The sequence below is a fragment of the Vicugna pacos genome, chromosome 25, assembly GCF_048564905.1.
Source record: "Vicugna pacos chromosome 25, VicPac4, whole genome shotgun sequence".
NCBI lineage: Eukaryota > Metazoa > Chordata > Mammalia > Artiodactyla > Camelidae > Vicugna > Vicugna pacos.
This window is the reverse complement of record NC_133011.1, coordinates 3,456,560-3,467,500: the sequence shown is the minus strand read 5'-3', so window position 1 is coordinate 3,467,500 and position 10,941 is coordinate 3,456,560. Positions and strand designations below refer to the sequence as shown.

At 42.3% G+C, this 10,941-nt stretch overlaps 1 protein-coding gene across 6 annotated transcripts in view; it reads left to right on the top strand.

Annotated features, from left to right (window-relative positions):
• The window catches only part of RUNX1T1 (RUNX1 partner transcriptional co-repressor 1), a 139,151-nt gene that overhangs the window by 92,623 nt on the left and 35,587 nt on the right, over window positions 1-10,941 (top strand). The window lies entirely within an intron of this gene.

Sequence of the window (10,941 nt, the reverse complement as noted above, 5' to 3'; positions counted from 1 at the left end):
GTTATGGTGACTTATTATCAGTGATCATTGATTTTACTCTTATAATTGTTCGGGCATTTTTTGGCAGTGATTTTTTACTTACAGTATGTACATCGTGTTTTAGACATAATGCTACTGCACACTTCATAGACTAGTGGTAAACATAACTTCTGCATGCACTGGGAAACCAAAAAAAATTGAGTGACTGGCTGTATTGCAATATGAGCTTCATCGCAGTGGTCTAGATCCAGACACGCAGTACCTCCGAGGTGTGCCTGTATTAAAATTCTCACTTACTGTATAATTCATCCCGACCACATACTTACCCTTCAGTGTTAGGAAACCTGTTGTTCCAAGGTTTCTCAAAACATGATGATTTTGAAAGCTGGCCTAAACTCTATGCAGTAGGTATTTAATTTGGCTTTATAGGAACTAAGAGAAATCTTCCGGGAAGCTGGATGGACTGGGTGACGACAAAGAGTAAAGTAATGGAACTAATAGATGGCATTTTTGCTGAAAAATGCTACCTGCCAATCAGTATTCCTCCTACCAGGCAGGCTGGTCTCATAACCGAGAATTCTAAGAAATGTAAAATGAAGTCACTTCTCCATTAAACCCTGCAAAGCAGTTGTTGGGTAGGCATATACATGAAACCTGCAATGCACCTGATTAAAATCATTTCCTGGCTACCTCAGCCTCATGTATAACCATTTTTTAACACAGGAATATGGTCTTATTAGCACCGTCTTGCAAAGTATTTGTAAAATACGGAGAACCTTGAAATTATTTTCAGAAACGTACGTGTCATGGGCTTTGTTTCCTTTCTTTACTTAGCCATCCTCTCTCTCTGCATTTCGTCAGGCAAGAGTTTACCAGCCTTTGAGAGGCTAACGCTCTGACACAGATTCATGGGAGCTGACGATCCTTGGGGCAGCTCAGAGACATCTGTCACCGACTTAGCTACCCTTAAACGTATTGGCTGCTTTACAAATCAGAATGTTATTAAAAGCTAGCCAGTTTATATACAGTTATTACATAATCCCCTGGGAAGCAGTTTTTATGCTGCAATCTCTGCAATTTTTCTCCTCTTGACATAGGCCCTCTTAATAGTTTAAAATTCCTAAAGCAAAAGGTTCTACATTAGTTTACTTCTGACCTGCTATGGACCCACCTCCATACGTGACCTTCCCACAGCGCTACTTTCTCAGTTTTGCAAGTTGTATTTTCTTAGTCGTATTTAAGCATTTAGTACTTGGGCTTTCAAAGGCAGCTGCTAAATCCAAGTGTCTGAATGGCATGTCCACGCGGTGCTGAAAACCAAGAAGCAGCTCAAGGAGAGATGCTTCAGTGTGTGTTCCTGTCTGACCCTACCCGTTTACCCCACAGGAAGTCAGTATTGATGACCCAGCTCCATTTTTCCAAGACAATGTGGCAAAAGGAATTAGGGAGAGAATTAGGTGGGACATTGGGAAGAACATCTGTTTGGGTGGAGGAGGGGATAACAGGGAAAGAGTCAGACAGCCGTGGTAAATGTGAAGATAATCCTATAGGCCAATTTAGAAATGGGCACAGTCTAGTCTAGAAACCCTGACTGGTAAGTAACCATATCCGGTAGAACGAGAACTTGTTTTATCCGTTTCTCTTCATTCCCAGCCATTTCCCCGCTGGTTCTTTCCCAGCTTTTGTAATTAAATGCACCGTGACGTCAGACCTCCCTTGAACTGTGCGGAGGTGAGCCCTGGGCCGTGTGCTAACGTCAGTACGCAGACGTCGCGTAAATTCCACAGGAAACTGGCCTTTTCCTTCTGCTGAGCGGTGGCTGTGTGCGCGTGCGTGTTTGCGTCCAATCAGGTGGCGTTTTCTTGAAGGAACCACCCCCCCCTTCTCATTCTCTCTCCCTTTGGTTATTCATAGTTTTTGGAGTCAGAACCCACACGGTTGAGCTTTGGATGGAACATTCTTTTTCACGTGGAAAACCTGACGTGTGTGTTATAATGGAAGGATAGCAAATGGATTTCCTTAGAGTTAGGAGGAAGGGTAATGAGAGTATGTTGTGTAAATACATTTGTATCTTGTGGGAATTTGATCCGAGCCAAGAAAATATGGGCCTTTACAGTATTTCTTTGCATATATTTTCTGCATCGTGTTTGCATATGCATTTTCCTCTCTGGTTATTTGTCTGTATCTCCACATCTACTATATGAAATTTTATAGAGTGTGGAGCTGTCTGACAGCAGAGCTTTTTTGTTTTACTGAATGTTTTGTTGGTGCATATGGTCTGACATGGATGAGCAGCCACGGTGAGATTTTGGAGTCTATTAAACTGGCTCATTAAAAAGATCAATCTGTTTCTGTAATAACACTGGGAACCATCAGTCACTAAAAGAGGGAAAAACTGACACCTGAGAAGAAAACACATTTTGGTAATTTGTTCATGACATGTCACGAACAAAAGAGCGCTCTATATTTTGTTTACAACTTTGGGGGCTTAAATTCCGTGAGGAGGGCTGATTTAATCTCCTAAACAGTCATCACGTGTTTCAGGGCTGGGTTTTGGCAAATGTAACTTCTCATCCTTAAATATGATCATCGCTGGTTATATATATATATATATATACACACATACATACATATATATATATTTTAAGCATTACTGTTATTTACAGAGAAATGAATACTCTGGAGAAGTCTATGAAATCTTTTTTTTTTTTTCTCTGAATGGAAGAGTGAAATGTATTCTACTTTTTAAAAATAGCTCTGGGGTGAATCCCTGAACAACTCTACTAGATTTGTAGGTCTGTGGTAGAATATCGCAGAACGCAAATTAGAAAAAGACAATTTTCATTTTAAAATCATGTTCTTTTTTTTTTTTCCTCTAAAATGTTAGGGAAAGTTTAGGAAGTTCTGATTTAAAACTGCTCACCCTGATGGCCATGAAGACAGACTCTGTGATAGAGTGAGAAGGGGGGGGCATAGTCTGATGGGCTGCCTTACTTTGAGATTACAGAATAGATAAAAGTCATTAAGTTTAAAAAGATGCCTTTGTTGTGTTGATTGTATCACTGCCATCCTTCCTCACAGCTTAGATGCTGCAGCTTTTTTTTGTTATAATTGGTCTTTACCATCGTCTTCTCACCTGTTACACTGATTTTCTGACTCAGAGGAGCTTCACTGCTTAAGAAATTAAACTGAATGATCATCGGTTCTGTGTGGGTAACGCTCTCTCCACTGCCCCCTCATTTCAAGTGATTGATGTTAAGTATTAATCCCCTTCATACAAATATATACAGATAGACATATATATACATACATATATAAGATCTTAATGTAATTATGCTTCAAATTACTCTGTTTAACACACCCTGACTTTTGTCACGATGGCCACATAGTTGCATTAATATGCATTTCCTCCTGCTCCCCCAATTATTAAACCATTAATTTCTCAGAAGACTTTCTTGAGCTTCAGAAGTATATAATTTGTCATCTGAGGGATCTTATGGGTTTACCAGGCCATTCCTTTCTCTTTACGGTTGAGAAAAACTAAGGCCCAAACAACATGCTTCAAGTAACAAAGCTCCTTCTTGGAGAAGCCAGCGTATTTACGTCCCTGAAGTCCTCCAGGGGCACAGAATACGCCTCATTGTGCGCAGCTGAAGTAAGAAGAGCCCCGCTAAGAATCATGTCTTTCCCCCCTTGCTTTCCCTCATGTGTTTCTTCTCTGTAATTGCTCATGTGGGTAAGTGGAGTAGTGTAATGTTCTGAGGTTTTATATAAATCTTTACAACAAGAGAGGACCCACAGTCAGCCTGGTTTCCTGGCTTAGCAAGTGGAATAGAGAACACGGGTGCCGGAGGGCTGTGAGGAGGCCATCCTGAAACTGTGCTGGGTGAGTGTTTGCCAGCAGAGTGCACGCCAGCTGAACTTACTAGGTCCACGTTCCCTTTTCTGCAAAATGAATGCGGTTCAGTCTTTTTGTCTTTCTAAAGAGAAGAGATAGGTGCACTTTGCAAGGAATTGTGGAATTAATTGCACAAGTCAGAATTAAATTTGTATTATCAACTGCATTCAGTTTTCTATGAAAAAATATGGGAAATTAGTATTACATTCAGGCATTCTAGTTTTGTGTTGTATCTTTCTTGCAGTCTTCAGTTTCAAGAAGACAATAATCATCCCCATAGAAATTACTAATTTTTTTTAATATATTAGTCACATCAATTCTGAAGGCTTCTAGAGAAATAGCATTAAGTTGTCCTTACTTGATGGGGAAGATTGCGTGGCTGTAGAGAACGTTTTGGCCTCTCCACACTCCAGCCTCAACATGAATTTGCTGGTTCTATTTTTGCTGCTGTCCTAGGGTCCAGCCCTGCTGAACACGTTCGTGCCTTAGTCTGTATTCTGACTGATGGTTTCTGTTCTGTGCTGGAGTTCTTATATATCATAATTCTAATCATACTTTGCAGGCTTACTCAAACAGGCTCTACCATCTGAGCAAAGGCTTCCCAATCATAAATATTCTAATAATGGCTACTATTTACTGAGCACTTAGGATGTGCCAGGCCCATGCTGAATAATTTACATAGTGACACGTAGCACTTACTTCCTGTCAGTCCTACTGCGGAGATCCAGGCAGACTGGATGCTGTGTCCACCCCTGATGGGGTGGATTCTAACCCCTAGGTTCTCTGCCTTGAATGCCCATGTTCTTACAACTCTGTTTGTATATCCCAGCTCCTGAATGCCTCAGCTTGAAAAGAAAGCGCTTTGGTTAAGGGACTGAATCCAAAAATGTGCTTGGCTCTTTCTGTAGGTTCTCTCCTGAGTTCCCTCAGTAGCTCTGAAATAACCATCCCTAGTCTGTGGGTGAAAACAGAGGCTCATAGAGATTAAGCCTCCTGAGTTCACACTGCCAGCAAGTAGCCGGACCCAAACTGGAGCCAACTCCACAGCCCTGCTCTTTCAAATGTACATTCTGAGTGGTCTTTTCTGCCTCTGATCTCCACTTTTGTACTTTTTATGGTACCCCCGAGTTCAAGCCCTGTGTAAAAGTATAGTAGTCTTGCATCGCTTATTAAATTAAATTGTGTTCATGGTAAAAAGTTTCTTGCTGGCACACTTGCAAAAACAATTTGAGTCTACTACCAAACCATAATCTCCGGGGGGTGCTGGGGATCAGGTCCCACTGATCTTCGTGCCCAGCAAAGCTCGGGGTAGTGTGTCTTACACATACCCATACCTAAAACAAAACCGAGCAAAACACCACAAGCACAGAACATCAAGCAGAATACAAGGTGCACCAATAAATAATCCAAATTTAATTTAATACAGTCATTTTTTAGTTGTAAAGCAAATGGCCTTTCCCCTAAGAGTCTTTTGCCTTCTTGTTTATTTTCTTGCTTTCTGTCATTTTAAAATATGCATCTGTGAAACACCCACATCCACAAAAACAGCCCGGGGAACGAAACGCCGCGGTTGGGTCACTAACAAGAAAAAAATTAAGAAGGCTCCGACTGGAATGTGTAGATGACAGATTAGAATATCTAATCCCAGGCAGTGGGAACGGTAGAAACTGACTACAGTGGCCAGAAATTATCAAAGATAAAGGGCCAGCTGCTCGCAGATGGTCTGACTGTTGAGCTCAGCTCGGAAGACAGGCGCCCAAAGTATCCCACCTCCTCCTTGTGGGAGGCAAAGCTCTGTGAACCCACATCTTGTAGTCCTCGCAGGTCTGGGTATCATGTTTTTGCCGGGGGTGGCCAGCATCTGCCACCAGCATCTCATTTATTCCTGAAGGTGTTAGCGCTTTGCTCAGGACGTTATCCCCTCGGTGTTTGTTGAGCAGCAGAGAGATGGAAGGCCCAGAGGTGATGGTCCTGAGACATTCATTTCTCTGTCCTTCACCATCTCCTGGAAGGCGGTGTTTCTGCAAAACACAGGAGTCACCGCAGGTTGTCCTGAAGAGTCAGGTTTGATTTTCTTTTCAAGGAGACAGGGGAATTTGTAATGTATTTTGTTTCAGATACATTATTCAGCACCAATAGTAGGGTGTTATGGAAAATTCTTGTCTAAACTCACCTATTCCCTGATAATTCCTGAAGAGATCTTTTTACTGAATTGTGTTTTAAAAATATGCCCATAAATGACCCCGCTCCGCCCTTGATTCAGCGTCTAGCCGCTCTGTGGAAGCCTCAACAAACTGCATGAATTAGATCAGGGAAGGAAGGTGGCGTTCGTGTTAAGATCTTAATGTCTTTGGGCTTTTCTTTACTAGAACGGTCACCCCCCGAGATTTAGATATAGGCTTCTAGAATACAAAAGTAAAGACTATTTATGTATTTAAAGACTCTCGGCCGGCGTCTCAGCCCTGGCTCTGGCTGAGATGCCCATGGAGTGGACAGTGTTGTGGTCAGGACAAGATACGGCGTCCTGGGGTAGGACAGAGATGCTTAAGAGACCAGGAGGACTTGATTTCGAGAACAAAGCTATAGCGTGACGTCCATGTTTCTATTTTGGTGGCAGGTAGAAGGTGACATAATTGTCCAGTGTAGGAGATACTAGGGAAACACAAGGTCAGTTGAGACACGTTCCATTTGATTTGGTTTTGGTTTTGGTTTTTTATTGTGTTACAGTCAGTTTACATTGTTGTGTCAGTTTCTGGTGTACAGCACAGTGCTTCAGTCATACATGACCATGCATATATTTGTTTTCATATTCTTCTTCCCCGTGAGCTACTATGAGATCTTGAATATATTTCCCTGTGCTGTACAGTATAATCTTTTATTTTTATTGAGTTAGAGACACGTTCTGTTTGAAATGCCTGCGATCAGTTGGAGAAGTCAGAGCCTAAGGCATGCATTTGTTGGTAACAGGACTGAGATCAGAGATGTTTATGTTCCTTCCTTGCCAGCCTGAGGGTTACTATGCTACACCAGTTTTCCTGTCCCTAGAACGGTCTTTCTAGTGATACTTCCCCCACTTAAAAAATTTAATCAGGAAACAAACTCATGCCTGTTCCTGTTACATAAGAGATTGATCGGTCCTCTTAGTTTATTTATTGCCATGAGCTTAATAATTTTTTCCTTAATTCTTCCCCATTCCCGTATTACTAATGGATTATCAGTGCATACTAGCCAATTATGACATTTAAAATATTTTATATAGAGGAAATTTTTTTTAAAGCTTGTTTTTCTTCCTCAAATAAGTCAGTTTACAGCCTCTGTTATTGAGGACTTGAGAAAAAAACAGCCTCAAGTGCTGTAAGGTGTAAATTAGGTTGTCTCTTAAGCGTTGTTTTTAAACGTGTATGGTTTCCTCTTAGTTCTGTTTTACTGGGCAGGAGGCTGAAGCCAGAGGTGAACTTTCCCAGGCTGTCTCGAGGTCACACAGCTGAGTCCTGAGCATTTCTCTACTCTTAGGACATCTGACCCTGGGAGAGAAGTGACTGAGATCTAAATGTTGAAGTGGTTAGGTTATAGTCAGGAAAATTTCTCCAAGCAGGGAGATAGAATACAAAAAAACAAAAAATGCCTTCCAGAAATCCATAAGATGTGGCAGGCGTCGCACTAGAATGTGAGTTATTTCAAGGGTATGCTGCTACGGGACAGTGAAAAGTTTTTGTTGGTTTTTGTCTAATGCACTTTCAAAGGGTAACAAATAACAGGCAAGTGTGGAATTTGCCCAAGCAGATGAGGTGTAGAAAGTTCTAGGCATTTCTAAGAAGTCAACAAGTAGCAGTTCAGTCGTTTCGGCTACCTTTCTGCGCTTACATCCTTTGAATAGCATCGGCTTTATAAGTGACACGAGTGGTGGGAGGCAACCAGGGAGACTTGGTAACTTTATTTCCATGGGCCGTTTTAACGTTTTAATGCTTTGCTACTAAAATATAACTACCTCTGTGAGGTGGTGAGCCTTATCGCTCCAATAAACTGCGGGAGAGATGGGACCCAGGACAAGATTACAGGGACACGATAGAAATAACAGGACAGCATTGAGACCCTGCTTCTAAGGACTTACTGTCCTTGTTTTCGGAGGGGAAGTAAAAGCACTGATCAGAGGGCTGATCTGAGGGCAGAGACGAACAAAATCTCTAACTACTTTGGAAACAGAATTCTTCCAGTGTTGTCATCTCTGGACAAGGGTTTTATCACAAAACCAGTAAGTTGAGATGGTTTGACGCAGTTGGATAAAAGACAGTTTGATATTTAGAAATGTTTTGATGTTTAGATATTTAGGCTGCTATAAGGTATTTAGAGACTGTTTTCTATTTTGCACACACAAAAAATCAGGTATAAATAGTCTGTCGTTCCAAGCAAAGCACAGAAGTTGTCTGTTGATTCAGACGTAGTTTGGCCAGAGGACCATCAGCCCTGTGTGTTCCAATCAGCATAACTATGACATTTTTAAAACAAATTTATTTTTTTATTGAGGTACAGCTGATGTACAATATTATATAAGTTTCAGGTGTACAACATAGTGATTTACAATTTTTAAAGATTACACTCCACTTGTAGTTATTATAAAATATTGATCATATTCCCTGTTCTGTACAAATGACATTTAGATATAAATATAGAATAACTAAATTTCAGAGTTTTCAAACTAGAAGGGACCTCAGAAGTCATCCTAGTCCAGTGGTTTTCAAACTTGATTTTAATAGCAGACTTTTTCCTTTAAAAGAAAAATGAAATCTTAGGTGGAACCTCAAAGTTTAGAATGAGTAAGTGGCTTCCTCTGGCCCTTTAAATCTAGATTGTTTAGGGTAAAAATTCTTTATTGCCTACAGAATCCCTAAGCACCTCAGGTGGCATAGTCTGAAAACCACTGATCTAGTCCAACGCTTTCATTTTACAGATGAGCAAACTGAGGTCCAGAGAGGTTAAGTGGCTTGCACAAGGTCACACAGCTAGTCGTGGAAGAGCCAGGACTAAATCTCAGGTCTCTTGATTTCCAGTCCAGTGCTCTTTCCACTACACCACACTGCCAGTAAGGTAGGTGCTGTGTTGGCATTACGTTCATAGCTACTTTTAGTCTTCAGTATTTTCCAACTGATTTATGCTGGAAATGTTTATGCATTGAATGTTGAAATGTATTATTCAGAAATGTATAGGATTTGGAAATACAGATTAGAATCACATAGCTAATCCTCTAAGGAGACAAATCGATATCTCGAATGTTTCCCTTCACTTTGAAAAATTATTTTAAAGCAGTTCATTTAGGTTATGTTTGAGCTATATTGGACATCTTAGTCTGATCAGTGATGGATATGTATGGAGGCTGAAGATTTTAGTGCAGACACGTACTTTGATGGGAGCAGCATTGAGACTTCCTGGTCAACACTCCCACAGAGGCCGTGCCCTGCTGGCGTTTCCAATGTTGGTCCGTCTCCTGGCGTCGGAAGAGTGCGTCTCCCTCAGCGTGCGTTGGGCATGTATTCGTTTCGCGTGGAACTCTGCAGCTTCTCACAGTTCTCAGTGTGCCTGTACCTTCTGTCCCTGAGTCCTTTGTCCTACTTAATCTGGTGTGTGTAAATTGTCACTGGGGCCCTACCCTAAAGGGACATACAGGATGTTTCACTGTGGAATCCTGCTGCCCCTCATGATCCCTGTTGTCAAGTCAGTTTCCACTCAGATCCCTCCGGTTTCTTCAAAGCCTGTGCTCGGCACTGGGCAAGTGGCGAAGGTGTCTTAAAGTCTCTGAACCTAACCAACCAAAAATCAAACAGGCATGCGGAAGTCTGCAGCTACTGTGACTTGGTAGAATTCTTAGGGGAAATTTTCCAGGGGAAGACAGAAGCTCCCACTGGTCTAAGGATACAGTGAGTGCTGGTCTTGTGAGGGAGCCATACATACCTAAGGGAAAAATCAGTCTGGGAGCTGCGCCCCCAGGCACAGGTGGGTGTGGCTTGCTCCTGTCTTACTGAGTGTACTGAGTTAGTCTCTCAGAGGTACTTTCAGGCAGAAAATATTTCTTTAGCCTTACTTCTGTTTGAGAATCTAGGAGCAGTGATGAGTAATCGGGGCTCACCGATGGAATGCATTCTGTCTGAAAGCCAGGTTCAGGGTTTTGTGTGTCACGTGTTGAAGTGCAGTCAGGGTGTGTCTGTCCTGCCCTGAGGTCCGATGACCCCAGACCGGTCACTCGTGCTCCCTTGGCGTGCGTTTCCTCAACTTTAACATAAGGGGATTCGCCTGGGTCTTCCTTCTGATCCCAGCCAGCTGTGTGTGACTGCTAATAGATTATCTTGGTGACCCAGGGTAATGTTGGAATGCCTGACGCTGCGCTGTTTCATTGCACTGGTTCAGTTTGGTCGCTGCTGCCGAACAGAACTTTCTGAGATGATGGAAATGATTTGTTTCTGTGCTGTCCCATTCGGTAGCCACCCACCCCCAGTGGCGACAGAGCACCCGACATGTGGCCACCTCTACTGAAGAGCTGAAGTTTAAACTTTATTTAATGGTAATTAACTTACATTTCATTTAAAGAGCCATGTGTGGCCACTGTATTGAACAACACAGCCCATGTAGAGGGTCTCTGATGTGCAGGTCAGATACCAGGCTGGATCAGTGGAATAGACGTACTGAAAAAACTCAGCTGAAGGGTGATGCTTTGGTACCTGGATGAATCTTCACCGAATGCAGCCGGTCTCAGGGTAATTGGTTAGAAATCAAGTAGTTGCTTCTGGATGAAAATGGTGTCTGCAGAGGGGAGTTCCGGTTTCCTCTTGATGGTGACCTAACCACACGAGCGCCACCTGGGAAGATGTTGGCTAATTTGACGAGAAGGGGAACATGTTCTCCTGGGAGCCGTCTTGTGGTCATTCGCCCTCAGCATGGGTTTCAGTGGATTCCCACCGGTCTTCTAGGAAGCTGAGTTCTTGGAAGTTTCTGGCCACCAAAGGAATGTTCTGTTTCCATTACAAGTTCAAACCTTGAGTATCTGAACTGTGCCAGTTTCTGAGTACATTATG